We start from the raw sequence: 18,460 nt of genomic DNA on the forward strand, positions 1-18,460 counted from the left end.
TGGGTGTGGGGTTTGCTGTTGATTTGGGCACAAATTTAACAGGCAGATGTGACTGTTCTAGAGTGGAAAGGAAGCATTTGCCCGTGAATTTGGGACACAATAGGTGGAATAGGGCGTCCCTTCCCAGGAGGGGGCGTGGGTGGATTCCCCAGCTGAGCTTCCCTAGCGTGGAGGGAGGATCAATAGGCACAGTCGGGTGGTTGGGACCCCTCCTCGCTGATTGCCTTTAAATCCTGGACAAGACGGGGCTCCCCGCTACCGTGTCTGACTGTGAAACGGCTGTTGTAGGCTGTATTGCAAGGGACTCGAATTCGTGGTTCAGGAATTCCTCATCAGCGGCTAACCCCTGTCTGCCACCTCTGATGGGGTATTGCTGAACCCGCGGAAACTGGGTGGGGTCTTCAAGGTGATTTTATCGGGAGTGGTGCTCACAGCTCCCTGGGTGTGGAGGTGTCCCCAACTAAGGGAAATCCCCAATTCCAGACTTACAGAGGGATATGAGGAGGCGGCCGCAAGCCGCTCTGGAGGCAGCATAAGCCAGACTGGCATAGTCCACGAAATCTTTACCCAATGCGAGTTAGGATGTCACGTCCAGGCAGAGGGGCAGCTGTTTGTCAACAGTCAGGTCACCCCAAGGCTCCTGTGGAAGGAAGGGGTGCTGAGGCCGGCTTGAATTTGGGTCCCCTCATTCTGAGTCCTGGCTGATGTCCCCCTTCCCAGAAAGCGCCTTCAGCTCTGGGGGCCCCAGGGAGGGGCGCTCCCTCTCCCAGTGCCAGTCTCTGCGCATGTGGGGCACGGTGGGGGTGCACGAGTCCTGGGCATGACCGGGCTTGTGGGCGGGATTGCGCCCAGTCGTCCATCTTCCCACCCTACAAACGGGTCACCTTCTGGGCGACTGTGCTTTAAACCAAAGGTCAAGTCCCAAATGGGGGGTTTTCTTCAGCGGCCGTACAACTGGAGGGAAAAAAGTCCACACACCCAGGCCAGGTTACACTGCTGTGCTGTGGGTTTAAACCGTCTAAAAACATTGCTGAACCAACGAATACCTCCCCGGGCTCTCCTCCTTTTAATTTAACTTGGTCGTGTTGAAGGGGACACGTACTTGAACATTGTCTCCGCCTGCTGTGCTACTTCCCTTAAGTACCCGCGTCATCGGGTGCATAAGGATTTCCCGCTCCGTGTGTTGCAGCGATAGCTGAGGCTTTGGAGGGAGGGCGCTAGGGCGGTGGTGGTAAAGGAGCAGGAGGGACAATTGAGGTAGTTTGGGGTCGATCATCCAGCATGTGTGGGGAGGGATCCCGTTTCTCTCGGGGGTGTGGGGGAGGTTCATGGATCTCTTACTTAGGAGGACCCTGCATTTCTCTCTCCTCTTGTGGTCCTGGGAGAGTAGCATAAAGGCAGGAGGTGGGGATATCTGTCCACTTCCCCTCTCTTTTGAAAAAAGATAGGGCTGTAAAATGGTGTAATAATCAAAGTCCCATGAACCAGCCATTGTTCTTCGAATTCTAGATTGTATTGAGGCCATTGTACATTACACAAGAATGCCATTCATTTACTTTTCACGTCCTATAAGCCACAGAATTTTTAGTGTGCAAAAATACAATCCAAGTCGTGACACCAAATATTATCACAATTCTTATTGTTTGGTTTGAACGGATTTAAGAATAAAGAAACATGCCCTCTGTACAGTCAATGTTTATTTGACTACAGCTCAGTGTTTTGGCTCAAGGCTGACTTAGGCATAGGTGGAAGAGCCCTGGTGAGTGAGGGAGGCACACTGCTTGGTGCTGCAGCTCAAGGTGTTAGTCTGACAGGGGCAGAGACAGAAATGTCCAGAGGGGTTTAGGGCTGAACTAGATATAGGTTCACTGTGCTTCCGCCCTCAGGGTGGAGCCTGAACTTGTGATGATCTGATTGGTTAATCATTGGGTCTGTGTGAGACATTTGGTTAGGGTTTGGAAGCAAGATTAGCATTTATGTTAATGAGATATGCTAGCAGGGAGGCATTGCTTGGCTGATTATTAATTAGGGGAATGGATCCTGTAATGGTTAGGCTATTGTGTCAACTTGGCCACGTAGTTGTGCCCAGCTGTTTGGTCAAACACTGGGCTAACTGTAATGCAAGGGCATTGAGGACTTTACTCACCATTGACTTCACTACAGTGGTAAATCATAGATAGCTGGTTATAATTACATCAGTCAGGGAGATTGCATCAGCAGCGGGTGATGATTTACCCAATTAGTCAAATCCCTTAAAAGGGGAAGTGATTTCAGCATTGAGAGAGAATTTCTCAGCTCTTCTTTGGACAGCCAACATCTCCCAGAACTCATCCAGAATCTTCATTGGACTTCCATTGGAACTCCTGGTTGCAGCCTGCCTGTGGAACCTGGACTTGTGTATCCCCATGGCTGCATGAGACTCTGATAAATCTTCCTATCAAAAGATATCACTTGTTGATTCTGTTTCCCTGGAAAACCCTAACTAAGACATTACAGAATAACTACAATGATGACTCAGGAGATCTTAAACTCTAAAAGAATTGAAAGATTAGCCAATTTATAGGGCCAGAAATCTGGAGAACACATTTGAAAATGAGTTCTAAGGATGTGAAAACAAGGGAGATAAAATACCACAGCACACAGAGCCAAATTTATTAATTTGGGTCTTTAATGAATGATAATGGATATAATTAGTTCATGAAGTTGTCAAATGGATTAGGGTTCACTTGGCTGTTTGAGTGAGACCATGTTTTACCCATGGACACAAAGAACATGGATTCAACAATGGCCTATATTTAATAATGTTGATGCCAGAACTTTCTTGGTATAACACAGAGGAAGTTAATCCAAAGGTTTTGGGAGATAAAAATGTTGGAATGGATCTATTGTGTGTAACCTGCACATCCATTCCCCCTGCTTCTCCTGAGGTAATACATTAGTAAGAAGAGCACTAGTATCTGTGTAAAGTTTCATGGGGGCTATTGTGATTAGGTTGGGGTTGACAGAGGGAAATAGTGCAATTGACATGGACCTCTGATTTCAACAGGGACAATGTGATGCTAGAGTGGTGAATGCAGAGTGGCAACACTGAAACCTTAGAGACAAGGTGGGCACATTGACTATAAAGAACTGCAGGGATGAAGTGGCAATCACCCTATAGAAAAACAGGTCCATGATTTTTATCATCTTTGTATTTTAGGGGCAAGGTCTACTTGATCTGCAGCTCTAAATCATTTATCATGTATCCCTTAAGCCTTCTAGTTTGAGTTTGTTCAAGAACAAAACAAGGTCCTACAGCAAGTCCAGCCTTTAAAGGAAGAAGCTTTACAACTTTGGGATTAGAATTCAGAAGTTCAAATTACACTAGAAGCATTCGTGACATTACGAAGGTTGTGTGCATTCTCTGGCAATCCCCATAGTGCAGGCTCTGAGATTTTTGTTGCAAAGCTATGCTCTCTTTTTCAGCACATGGTGGGCCTTTTGAGAAAGAGCTTCTGACATATTACTGACCATGGGCTATCAAATGAATATATGATATGGACCACCCATTAGGAACAAGGTGCAAGATGATCCACCAAGCCAAAGTTGGGCATGTGCAGCAGCAGCCCATCTTCAGGTGAAATGTCCATGACCTTGGCTTCAGCAGCACCATAAATCACCAATAAGGCATGGGGGCAGGTGGTGCAGACCCCTCAACACCTACTCTTGGTGCAGTGCCTTATTTATGTAATAGCACCCATCCCTCAGGGGAAGTTCTTTATGATCATTGTTGGAGGATCAGAGCGTTCCCCATCATGTTTATAGTGTGTTCTGCATGATATTCTGGACAGTCACAGCTGTGCAAACCCAAGAGCAGTGAACCCAGCAGTGCTGAAGGGAATTCTGCAGTGGAAGAATTTCATCAGTGCATCTGGTTGTTCATTTCATCTGGACTGAGAGAATGGCTGAAAGTACAGGTCTATGCTGAATTGTGGCTAAAAGTTTGGAAAGCATTTTTTCTAGGAATTTTTCCATTTAAAACACATTTTTATCTTTATGAATAAAAAGCTTTTTATATTGTTCATTACTTACTGTTTAATTTCTGGAGTATTCAGAAATGTCTTCTCCTTTATATTCCTGGAGACTAGTTATTTTTGCCTCTTATCATTTATGGGTTAATCTCAACTGTGATTATCAGTTTCATTTATTCACATCAAAGAAACAACTGTTCATGTTATTGATCCTCTCTATTGAATGTTTCCTAGATATATGCTTTTATGATTTGATATTTCCTTCCTTCAAATTCATTTTGGGGTAGCAGATTTGGCTCAAGCAGTTTTGCCCACTTCCCACATGGGAGGTCCTGGGTTTGGTTCCAGCTCTCTCCTGAGAAACCAACAGCAAAAAACAACAATAAGCAAAACAAATGAAAACACCAACTCAAGGTACTGGATGTGGCTCAGTGGTTGAGTGCCAGCTTCCCACATACAGGGTCCTGGGATTAATCCCCGGCCCCCTGTACCTCAAAAAAAGGTCCTATTGTTTTATTTTACCACTCTTTTTTTCTAAGTTCTTGAGATGAAAACTTACCTTAACAAATCTTAACATTTCTTCATCTTTCATATACACATCTGAGATTATATATATTTCCTCTAAAAACTACTTTAGTTTTACAGTAAATGTTTCATAGTATTTGCATTATCATTCAATTTAAATAATTTATAATTGACATTGTGATTATTTAATCAATGACTTATTTATAAGGGAGTTTCTAGTTTTCCATTAATGTGAAAATGTATTTGATTATGTTTTTGTTATTGATTTCTAACTTAATATTGGGATCAGAGAATATATTCTGTATGATTTCTGCCCTTTGCTGTATGTTGAAATTTACCTTATGGTGCAGGGTATGGTAAAATTCTTGATATGCTCTATGTGTACTCAAACAGAAAGTGAATTCTGGGGAGAAGTGTGCTATCTGTGGTTGTTAGGGCAGTATTTTTAATCACATTATTTTTTTTTGTTTTTTTTTTACAAGTCTTATATAGAGTTAATGGTTTTCTTGTCTGTTACATTGGTTAGTATAAACTATGTGATAAAGTTACCCTCTTCCAATGTGGATTTGTCTAGGTTTTTGTGGTCAGTTTTCACCTTATATATTTTGAGAGTCTGTAACCATAAGCATGCATGTTTCAACTGCTTTATCTTCTTGGTAGATTTAATATTTGGTCATTTTGAAATCCTCCCACTTACCAGTATGTGTTGTAAATTTTATATATATATATATAATATATATTTATATTGATGTATGATGGTGAGTTTTATGTGTCAGTCAAACATTAATTAATCTAGGTGTTACTGTGAAGGAATTTTGTAAATGTGACTAAGTCTACAATTTACTTTAAGGAAGGACGATTATCCTTTTATCTGGGTAGACTTGATTCAGCCATTGAAAGACTTAGGAGCTTCCCTGAGAAAGAAAAAAAAAACTTGCCTTTGGATTGCACTGGCAGCTTCCCCTGGTGGCTTTGGAGGTGCCCAGCCAGCCCCAGAGCATGTCCACCCGCGCTGTGAGTAAATCTCAATATCTGTGCATATTTTAATGGTTCTACTCTCCTGGTGGAGCCTGGCTGACACAGTCCTGTCTTAGTTTTCTTTTGGTTAGTATCTGCATGGTATATCTGTTCCTGTTTTTCTCCATATCTTCTTCTCTATATGCATATTTTTATATAGGTCTCTTTTAAACAATATATTGCTGCAGGGTTTTGTTGGGTTTTTTTTTTTTCCAGTTTGACTCTACTTTCATTTTGTCTGGAGCATTAAGTCCACTTTTGCAATTTTTTTACTTTTTCTTGATATTTGGGTCTAAATATAGCATCTTATATTTATTTTCTCTATATTCCAATCACTCTTTTTTTTTCTTAATACCTCATATTTTGTCTTCTAAGATTTTATAGCCTAAAATTTCCAAAACCTTTCATACTTCTATTTGAAGATGATAAACTTGGTTTCAAATATTTTAGTAAATTTACTTGAATTTGTAACATTAACAATATCAAAATATAAATTTTCTCTTAACATTTAATCCTTTACTGACTAATATAAAGACTTTAAAGAAAACATAAATTCTATTTACTCTCTCCTGGTTACATGTTATTGTAGTCTGGTGATTCAATGTTATTTTAATCACACCATCTACAAACTATCGTTATTTTTTACAAGAAATGTTGTTCTTCTTTTGCTCATATATTAGCCGATTTCTTAAGGGTTTCATTCCTTTTTGTCCCTGAAGGCTTCTAGATGGGGTCATGTTCCTAATGCCTGAATTATATCCTTTACAATTTCCTTTGAAGAGTCTTGGTTATGAACTCTCACATTCCCTCCCCCATGTGACAGCTTCCTCATCTGACTACTCATTGTCTCTACTTGTTGATACCACCCGTTGTCCACTCACCTTTTTTAGGAGGCACTGAAAACCAAACCTGGAAATTCCCTCATGGGAGACGGGTGCCCAACTGCTTGAGGTATATCCACTCCCCAATTCTCACATTTTTTGCCTTAAAATATCTTTCTTTATTCTCCAGTATAAAACGTATCTTCATTGACAATGAATGATTTCTAAACTAACTTACCTCTTTACAGATATCAAAGATATCATTCCATGCAGGCTTCTAACACTGCTCCCTCCTGAAAGAAACAGTCATCAGACTAACTGTGGTCTATAAATGTAACCTGTCATTTTCTGGGCAACTATCAAGAAATTTCCTAGGTTATTGGTTGTCACAGGTTTTTTTGAGTTTCATTGAAGAAAATGTAGGCAAGGGCACCTAAGAGGAAGTTGATGAATAGATGTGGAATACAAGTGATGGGTGAGAAATGAAGTTGGAGATGTTTGCATGGACCACAGTCATGAAGAGCCTTCAATAGAAAGGTGAAGTCATTAATTTTATTTGGGGAGGTTGTGGAAGATTTCTGAGCAGGGTCTGACAGAGCAGGTGACTTTGGCCTCTGGAACTGGGCTGACTGACTTCAGGAGGAATTGTCAGCAGAAGCTTTCTGTTAAAGGCAGAAAAATCTAGCATTCACTAAGTATATGCTTTGTGCCAGGACTTTTCTTGACTGTTTTACATGTAATTCTTCATTGATGATTTGCAAGCAGGTGAAAGATGGGGCTTACTTCCCTGCTCTACAGAACAGTAAAGTCAGGCCCAAAGACTCACAGAGAGAGAAAGTGATTTGCTCAATAATTGTCAGAGATGGATTTCACTCATTTCTCTTGGCCACAATTCACATGTTTTTCCACATAAACCATCCGTTTTATTTATCAGCCATGGATTTTTTTTTTTAATATTACATTCAAAAAATATGAGGTCCCATTCAACCCCACCACCCCCACCTCCCACTCCCCCCACAGCAACACTCTCTTCCATCATCATGACACATCCATTGCACCTGGTAAGTATATCTCTGAGCATCACTGCACCCCATAGTCAATGGTCCACATCATAGCCCACACTCAGCCATGGACTTTTAAAGACTCAGACCCTGAGAACATCATGTTCTCTCTAGGCAAGTCTGTGGCTTTCTGATCTCTGTGTACTCAGGGTTGTTGACCTCCAGTTCCTCAGGCTTTGGCTTATAAAATCTGATGACAGAATAATGGAGCTCCTGTCCTTCTCCTGTGGTGGGCTCAGCCTCAACAGGGGCCGAGTGGTCAGCAGGGCTGCTTTTGCCGAGCTGGTGCTGGTGCCTCTAAGTGGAAGAAAGAGAAGGATTCAGAACAAGGTAATGAGAACTTGGAGAAGGCAGTCAATGACAGAGAGGAGTTAGGACTGATGGGACTTTTATCACTTGCCCATTCGTTCACTCAAGAATATTTAATAATACTCATATTTTTCACCTAACAATACTGAACTGACCTGTGTACAACTGGAAATGCACTGACCCTCTTCAGAATAGGGTGCAAGTCCTTGGGTAACATTTACTCTTTAACTTGATATCCTATAACTTAAATACTTGGACAAAAACTAACACACAAGTCTGGATGTGGCCCAAGCAGTTGAGCCCCTGCTTAATACATGGGAGATCCTGAATTTGGTTCCTGGTACCTACTAGAAACAAAAACAAAGCAGCAAACAAATGCAAAATACAACACAGGGGAGTGGATGTGGCTCAGTGATTGAGGGCCAGCTTCCCACATATGAGGTCCCAAGTTTAATCACCAGGCCTGGTACCTCAAAATAAATATATAAACTAACATAATTTATGTCACATCAGGAGAAAAGATAGGGAAGAAACAAAGATATTTGCTTTATGTACATATACAAACATATTCTTAACAAAACAAGGAAGAAATACTCATAACCATGACAGTCCTAGTTTCTGTAACTAGTCATGTAGTTCGTGGTTTTCACTACTTTTTTCAACTACCCCTTCCAGGTGCCCTCTCCCTTGAGCAAGCGCCTCATCTGGCCATGGTTCTCTGCCTGGTGAGATGACTCAGACCTTCCTTCCTGAAGGTTCTGGGCCATTGTTAGTCCTTGCTGGAAGGGGGGTTACAGTTTCCACTGACTTTAGTCACAGGTCATGGAAACACTAAGAATCACCCTCAGGGAGCTCCTGTATTCCAGGCAAGCTCTTCTTACCTCATTGGGAGACTGCAGTCCTGTTTCCCCTTCACAGTCAGGAACAGCCATCACAGCCAGTTCAGGAATTCCCATCTCTGCCTGGTGATTCAGTGACATGAGAGACAGCCTCAGAGAATACTTATACTAGTCGTATTTGGTTCTTAAATAATGCTGTGGGGAGGACAGTATTACCACATTCATCTTACAAATAGGAAAACTGAGGCTAAAAAAAGCTATGTATATTGCATGAAGATGTGCATCTATATAAAGGCCCCTGGAGCCAGGACTCAGAGCCAGATCTTGCTGACTTTGGAGCCTCCCTCTTATCAATGTCCAGGCAGAGTGCTGGGTCTGGATGCAGAGCAATGGAGATGGTGGACACCGTCCCTATATCCTGCAGCTTATGACATTTCCTAAACAATTAGAAAATAAATCCACTTCAAATACTCAATTCATGGAAGAAGATAGTTTGAAATATAAAGGAGGGGCAGGGGTGGCACAGCTGGTCCCTGGACAGGTGCTAGAAGACAGAGCAGAGAGCAGGCCCTCAGCAGAGAAGGCAGCCAGATGAGCTTCAACACTGCCCACCTCATGGCACCCCCCAGCTATAAAATATGGAATAGAAAACCTCAAATGGGAGCTCAGAGCAGTAACAAAGTGTTCCCAGATTAGGAGGAAAGGGCTCCACTGTAGTAGAGCACATAGAAGACAGGGAGGAGGCTGAATATGCTAAGCCAAAGCAAGATGAAAATAAATCAACTGTGCAAATCTGCTGCAGCCAAAATATGGAGAAGAAGGAGAAGTACCAGTAATAATCATGAACAAAGCATTCGTCTATGGATGAACCTCACCAATTAAGCTACAGACATTGATTTTATTAGACTGTGAGATCCATCACTATGGTTACTCAATTAGCCATTCCAGGAATATTTATTGAACACCTACTATGAGTTATGAGATCGGCATTCCTCTAAGCTCTGGAATACAACAGAAATTGAAACAACAGCAGCAAGAAACTGTCCTTGGGACTTACTTGCTTGAGGGGAAATGGTATTAATTAGCAATAAAGACACCTGTGCTCATCCATGCCAGGCACTGTTTTAAACACCCCGAGGTACACCAGCTATTAACCTCCCATGGTACAGAAAGGAAATACAGGTCACAGTGAGTTGCTCCTTAGGCCAAGATCATGAAGATCGAAGATCATCATAAGGGAAATGCAGGAGTGGAAAGCAGGGTACATGCTCTACCACGATACTATACTGACTCCCCCCAGGGTACATGCTTTACCACGATACTGTACTGACTACAAGAGGCGTCCACAAAACACAACATGGGTGCTGAAAATCTGAAGTAAAATAATGGAAAAGATACATCCCGATTCCTGACAAGGTACTGTTGAGCATTCACAAAAGATCACATTCCCCAAGATCAACCAAGGGGAAACCATATAGGGAATTATGGGATGAGGAAAATAAAATAAATAAATAAAAATATGGGAGAAATCTCTGGGAAATGAAAGAGTGTTTTAAACTGATGTTTGTGTCTATTCAAGGATGCAGTGGAGTCTGCAGTCTGGGACAAATGAGAAATGGCTAAAGATAAAGAATGATATTAGGACAGTGAGAGAAAAGAATAAGAAATTATAACCCTTATATGAATGATATGATATGATACACAAAAAATAATAATAGCTGAAGTACAGAACATAATAGTAGGGGGAAATGACAGAACATAAAACTGAAGAAGAAATTAAAGATCTGGAAGATCAACTTGAGGATGTCTATGAGAAATAAGCAGGGAGAGAAGCATAAGGGAAAGTTGAAAGTAAAAGGATGGGGGAAAAGTTACCTCAGGCTATTCCTACCCAAAGAATGCTGTTGGAGCCATCCCAACACCCCACTAAATACACTGTAAGTTAAATGGAAGCATAAGGGAGAGAAAGGATGAATAATGTGAAATTAAGAGAGCCAGGGGAAGAAACTGATAACTATGTCAATATAATAAATTTCAACACATATCTTTCAATTATCCTTAGGTTAACTAGTCAAAAACCAGCAAAGATGTGGAAGATTTAAACTCTGTACTTCTGAATTAAGCAGTGATAAATTAAAAGCATTCCTCTCAAGCTCCATTATAGAGTTACAAAAATTGATCATGTACTAGGCCACAGTATGTCAAATAATAGGTATCACATAATTCACTTCCTCTTAGAAATATTCAAGATGGTTAAAATAATGACAAAAAGACAAAAAGGCACCTCCATTTGGAAATGTAAAGAAGTATGCCAAATAACTGGTAAACCGAAGGAGAAATAATAATATGAATTTTTAAATGTTAGAACAATATGATGATGAGAATGTGCATTATAATTTCTGGATAATGCTGACATTGTATTTTCGGGAAATTTTACCCAAAAAGTATTGGCATGGCCAATCTGTGAAAGTATTGGGTTCTTGCAAAAATAATTGCAATTTTGCATTCTTGAAATTTGCCATTTGATATTGGCATACATTATTAAATAAATGTGGTATGCTATACATCATTTTAATGTGCATTTCTCCCTTTACGTGTTTTTGCTAATGACTTATGACTTGCTCTTATTTTATATTTATTTTAGACTATGAAAATGTTGTTAGACAAAAGGCAAATTTGAGCAATTTTCTTCCTTGAGTTCAAAATGGGTCTTAAAGCAGCGCAGACAACTTACAACATCAACAATGCATTTGGCCAGGAACGGCTAATGAATGTACAGTACAGTGGTGTTTCAAGAAGTTTTGCAAGGGAAACAAGAACCTTGAAGATGAGAAGCATATTGACCGGCCATCAAGTTGACAATGACCAAACAAGAGTAATCATTGAAGCTGATCCTCTTACACTGCACGAGAAGTTGCCAAAGAATTCAATGTTGACCACTCTACAGTCATTCAGATTTTGAAGACAATTGAAAAGGTGAAAAAGCTCCACTAATGGGTGCCCCATGAGCTGACCAAAAATTTAAATAAAATGTTCTTTTAAAGTGTCAGCTTCTCTTATTCTATGCAACAACAGGCCATTTCTCGATCAGATTGTGATGTGCGATGAACAGTGGATGTTATACTACAACTGATGATGAGCTGCTCACTGGAAGGACCAAAAGAAGCTCCAAAGAACTTCTCAGGCCAAACTTTCCCCAAAAAAGTCACGGTCACTGTTTGGAAGTCTGTTGTTGGTCTAATCCACTACAGTTTTCTGACTCCTGTGAAACCAGGACATCTGAGAAGTACACTCAGCAAAACGATGAGATCCACCAAAAACTGCAATGCCTGCTAATGCCACTAGTCAACAGAAATGGCCCAATTCTTCTCCACTACAATGCCTGACCACACATCGCAAACCCAATGCTTCAAAAGTTGAACCAATTGGTCTACTAAGTTTTGCCTCATCCACCATATTCACCTGACCTCTTGCCAACCAAGTACCACTTCTTCAAGCATCTCAGCAATTTTTGCAGGGAATACACCTCCACAACCAGCAGAAAACAGAAAATGATTTCCAAGAGTTTGTTGAATCCCAAAGCATAGGTTTATGCTACAGGAATAAGCAAACTTATTTTTCATTGGAAAAAATATCTTGATTGTAATGGTTACTATTTTGATTAATAGAGATGTATTTGAGCCTAAGTATAATGATTTGAAAATCACGGTCTGAAACTGCAATTCATTTTTCCCCAACCTAATAAGAGGGATTATCTTGTAAAGGTGAAGGGTAAAATGCCCTTCCACACAGAAATCATGAAATCAGATTCCGTCTTCACACAATACATAAAACTCAGCTCTAGAATGATTATGACCTAAATGACCTGCATGTCTAAAGCAAACATTTTAAGCTTTCTGTAGAAAACATAGGTGTGCATATTTCTGCTCTTGTAGCAGGAAATATTTTCTTTAGCAAGGCACAAAAATCAGTCACTAAAAAAGTTTAATTAATATGACTATATCAAAATTAAGGACATCTAATCAGCAAAAGTCTACTTAAGAAAGGTGAAATGACATGCTACAAATTAAAAGAAATTATTTACAATATACATAACTAACATAATTTGGAATTGAACATATATAATGACCTCCTACTAACCAGATAGGAAAGGACAAGCTATCAATAAAAAAACTGGGCAATGGAGAGCACACAATTCATAGAAGAGGGATGCATTAGTCAACAAATGCATCAACGCCTACAAGGCAATCAGTAATCAAGAAAAAGTAAATCAAGGTTTTAATGAGATACTGTGCTATCCTGATTCTATGGGTAAAAATTGAAAAGTATTGAAAAGCCAAGTGCTGGAGAGGATATGAATTAACAATCTCTGAGACAAGACTGGCAGGCAGGTACCTTGGTACACCTTATTAAAAACCCACTGGGCTTTACCTTTTGTGGTACGTTGAACTGTGCACCCCAATTTAGACATGTTCTTAATCTTACTCCACAGTCCTGTAGGATGAACCCATTGCAAATAGAACCTTTTGAGGTTCTTTTTAGTTAAGATGTGCATGCCCTGGATGAGGTTGGCTGTTTATCCAGCTGACTGGTTAGAGGCAGAAGACATTCAGACACAGCCAGAGAAATTCACATGGAGAAGCCGAAGCTGGAAATCAATGGAACCCAAGGAGGGAGAAGAGGACATCACCATGTACCATGAGGCAGGGACATAAGCCAAGAGGCAAGCCAGCCCCAGAATGCCACAGACTTTGCAAAGAAAGCATTGCCTTGTTGGTGCCTCATTTTCTCCTTCTCCAAGCCTCAAAACAATGAGCCAGTAAATTTCTATCATTTAAGCCAATGCATTCTATGATATTTGTCAGCCTGGAAAACCAAGACGCTTGTAAACATATTCACACACTGTGACTCATAATTTAATCTTAGGTATATGCCCAAAATAAACATCTGCATATGAACACAATGAGGGGTAAATAAGAATGCTCAGAACAGCTCACCTGGAGTCAATCTAAATGCACGTCAACATGAAATACAAAGCAAGTGGGTCATAATAACCAACTGATACATTATTAAATGGCAGTAGAAATTAATGAACTACCGCTACATATAATAATAGGGATGAATCTTCAGGTGAGTTTCAGTGGAAAAAGCAAGACTCCTAAGAGTGCCTTTGGCATAACACACTTGTTAGAAAATCACTAAATTAGCTAATGCAATCAATATATTGTTTAGGCAGAATGATAGGAGTTATAGCCCAAAAACACAAGGAGTGATAAACAGAATTCAAATATGGAAGTTATTTGGGATGGACATGGAGAGATCAGAAATAAGCACAGCATTCATAGAAGTTATTGTCAGAATTCATGGTTTTATACTCTTTTAAAAATAAATAAATGGAGAAATGAAAAAGAAGAGAGCCGTGAGGAGAGCAAGCACTGGTGCTGGTTTAATGGACTCCAGGTGAGTTAAATAGCCACATGCTCCTAGGAGAGGACAGGGACAGGGGCAGTGAGGGAGATGAGCAGGGCCCTGTATCAACCTGGCCCTTGTCTTGTGAGTCCCTAGTATGAGATCAAGGCCTGGATCTGCAGCTCAGACCTGGTGAACCCACATGATGGGGATGTACTGGGTTTATAGGGACCCAGAGCAGGGAGTGACAACCTTCCGTAGCAGGCATCACAGAGAACAGGTAGCATTTACTTAGTATCTTAAAGGATGGGCATGATTTTTGCCAGTGGACCAGGCAACAAGTGGCAAAACCTGAAGAGGATTACACAGAGCATAGCCAGGTCTCTTGGGGACAAATGAGAAAAAGGAGCCCAGAGCAGATCCTGAAGACATGGAGAGAGAGGTATGGGTTAGAAAGAGCAGGACTGTCGCCCAGGACCTGACACACCTGTCAAAGATTTGGACTCAGCTCCAAGCAATAGGTTCAAGCAGAGCTGTCCATGCCACAAAGAAATGAGAAAATAACTATGTCTGAATGATGGGGTAAGAACGTGAGGTGGGACAGGAATCCAGGAGAGGTACAACAGGGTGCCCAGCAGGGTCAGGCAAGGTCAGGGAAGGAGCTCCAAGTCCTCCAGATGTGGAACTCATGGGTGCAGGATGCTAAGCGCTGGGTGCTACCAGGAAAAGAAATTGCCCTGATGAAAGGGAGATGTCCCCACCACTCACCTCGGAGTCAGAACCCCTGACTGGGTTCCCATGCTTCGTGCCTCCTGCCATCCGAGCTGCTTTCATCCTGCAGTTTGTCAGCCTGAGGCGACAAGTTTGACCAGTTGGCCTGAGCGTGGTTGGGTGAGTCCAAGTTCCAGTGCTCCCCCTCACCCCAGACCCCATGCCTGGCCCAGCTGGGGTGCTTGTGCCACCACTCAACCTCCTTCCCAGCTTCTTTCCCAGGCTATACAGACTCCTCCAGCTCAGGGGTCTAACATTCTCGAACGAGTGCCCTTCCCCACCCCATGCCCTCCCTCCACCCTGGAGCCCATTCTCACCTCAACAGAAGGCAAAGGCAGATGGAGAGCAGGGCCATCGCACCAGCACCCCAGACAGCATCCCGAATGCCCCCTGTCCTGGGTGCTCGTTTCCCTGGGGGTGGTGGGCATTCCAGTAAAGCCCAGTCCAAGTACACGGGCTCCTCCACCAGCCCCCCATTCCCTGCCTGCTTTGTGGGCCCAACCACCTTCCAGGCTCCCCTTTCCATGTAGCCCTGGGCTCCACCACTCCGGCCCAATCACAGGGCTGAAGATCTTATGCCCCAGCTGCTCTGGTCCAGGCATAGTGCACCATCTTTGGGCTCCATCTCTCCAGGGTCCAAGCATTACCCCCGGCAGACCCTTGACCCACCCGGAACCGGAGAGTGAGGCTGTGAGCTCCAGGGACATTTAGGCATCAGAGCTGAGCCTGCGGCCCTAGTGGAACCCTTCCCAACTACAACAAGCCAACACCCTGAGGCTCAGGGGCTCTTGGCCCAGGGCCTGCCTGGCTGAACTGAAAAAGCCATTTACCTCCAGTACAGGGAGGGGGCTGCTGAGCTGGGAAGAGCAGCTGCAGTACAGACCCTCCAACCTGCAGGAACAGGAGGCTCTCTAAGAAGTTAAGAGAGGACTCAGCAAGGAGGCTGTTGCTTTTCTAATGCCATGGAGTCCTGACCTCAGAGCTCCCCACTCACAGAGCACAGAGAGGTTGATCGAGAAGTGCAAAGAGCCCAGAGGGTGCTCAGCTCGGCAGGTGAACTCTCCTGCTTCACCTCTCACTACTCGAGGCAGTTCCAGGACCCCTGAGTTGGAGATGGGGGAGGTGTGCAGGCCTGGGGACGCTTGGAACCAGCTCAGCTGTGCAGGGGGGTTGCTGTCAGCATCACAGAGTAGCTGGAGGGCCTGGCCCTCATGGACAGGAAGGAACTAGGCGTTTCTCAGGACCCTGAGGGCTTTGGGAGAGAGAAGCAGAGACAAAAGGAGAGTGAGTGAGGGGTGGTCCTGGGAGGCTGAGCTCCTGCCCTCCTCCTGGCCAGGCTCTGGGCAGCTCCCTCTAATCCCACTGGCCCGTAACAGCCTGTGAAGGGACCACTGGAGTCTTGGGCCTTCAGATGAGGTACAGGCAGTTTACCTAGCTGGGGTGTGGTGAGTAAATGCAGTTCCAGGCCAAGGGGAAACCTAAGGGAGTTGAAGTGACGGTGGAGCTTTGCTAAGTGAAGGGTAGTGAGGGCAGCACAGTACTGTACTGTGAGTGCATGGACAGCACTGAGTCACACACTTGAAGGGGCTCAGATGGGTCCTTCAGGTTGTACAGATGTGACCATAATTAAAAATGAAACACCACAGAACTGCACAACACAGTGAACCTAATTTAAACCTAAAGTTTGGTTAATAATATCACTGTACTGACATTGGTTCATCCATTTTAACAAATGTTCCGCACTAATATGACGTGTTGTAAATAGGGAAAACCTGGGGCAGAAGTAAAACGGGCATTTAGTATTTTCTGGATAATTTTCCTATGAACCTACGCATGCTCTAAAAAATAGTTTGTTACAGAAATAAAAACATCAAGCAGCAGGAGGTAAAATATCAGAGAAGAAGCAAAAGGAGCTTCCTTTGGATTTGGCAAAAGGAATCTGTGGTGAGTGAAGACTAATTGTGTGGCAGAGAGGTGGGTGGGTGTCCCCGGCAGCCCCCACGTCTGACTCCATGGTGCCCTCTCACCACAGCTCTGTGCCCAAAGGCCTTCCCTAGAGGCAGCGACCCCACCTCCATCCACCCAGTAGAGGAGAATTCTTTCCTACCTGTGCTGCTTCCCTGGAAGATGCTGATGGCCATGTTCTGGAGAGCATCTGAAACAGAAAGGGAGTTGGACCTTGGGCCTGTCCCTGGTAGACATGGAAATGGGTAAGGGGTGCCCCTTGCTGTGGGGCAAACCCTGGCGCAGTCCCATCCCATCCCCTCTGCCTGCAGGGACCCAGTGTCCTGGCCCAGCACTCACAGGAGACGTTGAGCCAGACGGTCCTCTCCATGGTCACCACAGCTCCAGGGAAGGCCACCTGTCAGGTGAGGCTGGTGCCATGGTCCTGGGGCTGTGGGGTGAGGGTGAGCATGGAGGAAAGGTGGGTTCTGTGGCCCAGGGTGGTGAGAGTGGCCCTCTTCCAGTAGAAGGTGGGGGGCGTCCCCCGCTCACAGGCCCAGGGCACGGAGCAAGTTATGTTGTGGGGGTGACCAGATTCTAGCGTCTCCTGGATGTGGATGTCCGGTGTCTTTGTCAGGGCTGGAGAGGAGAGAGAAGAGGCCTGGACCCTGGAGTGGGGACCCCGAGTGTGCCCCTGGGCACAGCCTCTGCCTCAGACAACCCATCTGCTCTCAGCCAGCCCCTCTGTCCTGTCCCCCTGGGCCCCTTCCAGGACTAGGGGCAGGGGTCCCAGGATTCACCCCCATGTCCCCTCCTTGGCCTTTTACTTACCTGTCACACGCACAGAGAGCTTGTGTGATATGTCAATCCATTTCAAACCTCCCCTCTCCAACCTAAAGATGTACGTCCCAGTGTCCCCCCTCCGTGCATCTCTGATGTCCAGGGAGCAGTTGTAAGACTTGGGGTCCCCGAGGAGTAGGATTCGGCCCTGGGTCTCCTGCTGCACTTTTCGATGTGGGTTGTTTGTTGCCACTGGAGCATCCCGGTCTGGATCAGCCCCTTCCCGGAACCAGTAACCAAGAGCAGGGTGGAAGTCAGCCCAGCCACCCTGGGGGTAAGAGAATTTGCAGGGCACGAAGACACACAGGCCCTCCTGCACCTCCACCGACTTCTCCACTTGCAGCTGGAATCTCAGATATTGAGCCAGGGACCTTGTGGGAAACCAGGTCAGCCACAGCTCCAGCCCAGCACCCACTGACCCCCTCCCCAAGGGCACTCACCTGCCCACAGCAGAGGCAGCAGCAGCAGCATCTCTGAGCACGGGGACCCAGAGCTGCCTCTGTCTGAGATGAGCAGAGGAAGGCAAGTGAAAGGGGAGGGATGGCAAGGGGACACCCCGGAAGCTGCTGAGGAGCACCGGACCACAGCGTTCACAGAAGAGGAACTTCCGCTCACAGGCTACCAGAGCTTGTCTCCCCTCTACTCAAAGGGGACAGAAATCCCAAGACCAGATATCCCAGAGACCTGCCCAAGGGTGACGGCAGGAAGGACAGAGCCTCACATCCCACCACCTAGTCTCCAGGCCTGCTGCACAGGGATCTCCAGAATACCTGACATGTTGGAGGAGGGCTTGCTGCATGTGTCCTTCCAGTTGAGGGGCTCTTCTGTACACCACTTTCCACCAGGGATTTCGTCCACTCCTGCTCTGGGTGAAGAGAGCCCCAGCCTCATCTAGAGCCATGAGGTGGACAGTC

At 44.2% G+C, this 18,460-nt stretch overlaps 1 pseudogene; it reads right to left on the reverse strand.

Annotated features, from left to right (window-relative positions):
• Nucleotides 1-1,735: 1,735 nt before the first annotated feature.
• LOC101413985 (sialic acid-binding Ig-like lectin 6) lies at nt 1,736-18,017 on the reverse strand (annotated as a pseudogene).
• Between the last annotated feature and the right edge of the window lie 443 nt (nt 18,018-18,460).

The sequence above is a fragment of the Dasypus novemcinctus genome, chromosome 18 (genome assembly GCF_030445035.2).
Source record: "Dasypus novemcinctus isolate mDasNov1 chromosome 18, mDasNov1.1.hap2, whole genome shotgun sequence".
Lineage (NCBI taxonomy): Eukaryota > Metazoa > Chordata > Mammalia > Cingulata > Dasypodidae > Dasypus > Dasypus novemcinctus.